Here is a 2,248-nt window from a genome sequence, read left to right on the forward strand (position 1 = left end):
GGTGATCTTAAATTTCCAAGGGAAAGACCAAGCCCAAAAATATGAAAGTCTGCCCGGGCTTAATAACAAAAAAAAAACATTTCATGAAATCAAGTTTGCATCTAGAAGGTTGCAACAACAAATGGTCCCTTTTAAAAAATGTGCTTGATCCCTCTTTTGTTAATTTGATGCGGGACAAAATTACATCAGATGACAGCATAATCCGACATCATTATCAACATCAAAAAATGTGTTTTGCGCTGTGTGGCCCGGGGCCGGCGGCAGCGCAGCCTCTGTAACGGGATGATATGGATTACACTTTTGCAAACCGACCTTGCCCCCTCTCATTTTTTATGCCTGCCAGTCAAACACAGAGATGACCGCCGCTGCCGAATAAAACCCAAATATCCCTCTGATGATTAAGGTCACTCATACACTGCTCTACAGAAGCCATACTCCTCTAAGCCCTGCAGAGCAGGAAAGGGGGGGGGGGGTCTCCAGTCAGTCTCCATGTCTTTGTCATTCCTCCCTGAGCGCTGCCCAGGTTCTCTCTGCCTCACCGTGACAGTAAGAGGACAGTACAGTAATCAAAGTTTTCCCCCTTGAGGCGCCGTGACCTGTTGTTGGCTTTCATTTGTGTCAGTTCAGAGGTTTAATCTGCCTCATGAGAACTTTATCCCTGGATCACAGGGATCTGAGGGCTCACCGGTCATTTGCCGTCACTATCCCAAGAGCTCAGATTGTTTCGGGCTGCTTTATTCTGAAATATGATGGAAATGTGTTGGACTAATTTGGCTTTAGCAGGATTGGCTGAATATTAGTCCACTCATCCAATGGATTATCCCCGTGGCTGCGATGAACATACTGTACAGATCTGTCAAACTGCCATATACATCTCATTTCCCTCTCCTTTCTTGTATAAGGGCACATTCTGATGCATTGGTCCCTCATTATTCCTGTCATGATGGCAGCCCCTCACAACAGTGCCTGATGCTGACACAGTAAAGCTGTGCAGCATGTTAACGCTGTTAATAGCAAGAGCTTTGGGAGGTCTTACCCGCTGAGGTGAGCTTATCTGCACGGACAGCATGAATTCACTTAATCTGAGTTGAACATCAGGTGTCGAGAGCGATTACACACTGATACTCTGGCTTTTAAATTAACACTATGGATTCATGTGCAGAAAAGTGCTTTGCTTTATGCAAACAAACAAAAATGAAAATAACTATATGCAACTCAACTCTAATGATTTGACGAGTGATTTAAAAAAATCAAAAGTAGCAACACTGAAGAATTTCCCCCAAACATTGCTTTACTGTTTTCAGGATTTTCCCTAATTTTCTCGGTGGCAGTCACATTGTTGACCTTCCTATTGGCTGGGCCAGGTTGAAGTGACAGCTGGCGTGATGTAATAACACCCCCCTCCACGAGACAAGTTATAAAGAGCAATATCTAGTACCATGGATTGAGATCAGCTTAGGTAGATTAATGCTCCAGGACACTGAATGTTTGTTGTATAAAAGCTCTGTTTATAAAACAATGTGTCATCGGCATATATGAAAAACTAATCTGGCAGATGGCCTGAGCTCCTCGACTTCCTCCGTGGTAAAGGCACTGCTATAGTCGTGGGTTTGTGCTCCTGTGGGTTAATGAGATTTTAGACTCTCCATTCAAATGAATTATAGATAGGAAAACTGGGATTATTTTACAGGCTGTTTAATCTCTTCCCCCTTTTTTTCCACAACTGAGCCTGCCCCATGGTTTCAGCATTCGTGGAAACGTGGAGCGAATGAGTGCTACAATCAATGAACGCTAGAGTGCAGGCGGCCTATCAGCTCAGAGAGCAAGAGATGCCCTGTGGACCGGTTCCCTAACATGAAGCGTGCTCAGTCGACTTGACTCACTTCAGCCCCGCTGCCGCTGCCGCCCTGCCTTCCACAAGCGTTCCCATCCTGCTGAACACTGACAGTCAGGAGGCTTCACCAGAGCCGCTCCGCCACCGCCTGACTCAGACTCAGTGCCCTCTTGCACTGAAGACAGCTTCATCCCTCCAGCTTAGGAAGGGGGTGGTGGGGGGGGGTGGACCAGTCAGACTCTGCATCCTGGAACATATTACTTGCCAGAAAAATACAACTCTGGTGAACACGGTGTGGGAAGGTTGTCTGTTTGCTGTGCTGGACCTTAGTCAGGTAGAAAAGTTGATTGATCTCAGTGAAAAGACTTCTTTTGGAACTGCAGAAGAGCCCCCCCCCCCCTCGTTTCCTGAACC

General features: G+C 46.3%; 1 protein-coding gene across 1 annotated transcript in view; it reads left to right on the plus strand.

Annotated features, from left to right (window-relative positions):
- The first annotated feature begins 1,599 nt into the window (after positions 1-1,599).
- Positions 1,600-2,248, plus strand: part of bcl6aa (BCL6A transcription repressor a) — a 16,110-nt gene continuing 15,461 nt past the window's right edge. Inside the window, exon 1 of the mRNA XM_032526238.1 lies at positions 1,600-2,248. This exon is cut by the window's right edge and continues 95 nt beyond it. The gene's annotated coding sequence lies outside the window, so the exon portion shown is untranslated.

This window comes from Etheostoma spectabile, chromosome 9 (assembly GCF_008692095.1).
Source record: "Etheostoma spectabile isolate EspeVRDwgs_2016 chromosome 9, UIUC_Espe_1.0, whole genome shotgun sequence".
Classification (NCBI taxonomy): Eukaryota; Metazoa; Chordata; class Actinopteri; order Perciformes; family Percidae; genus Etheostoma; species Etheostoma spectabile.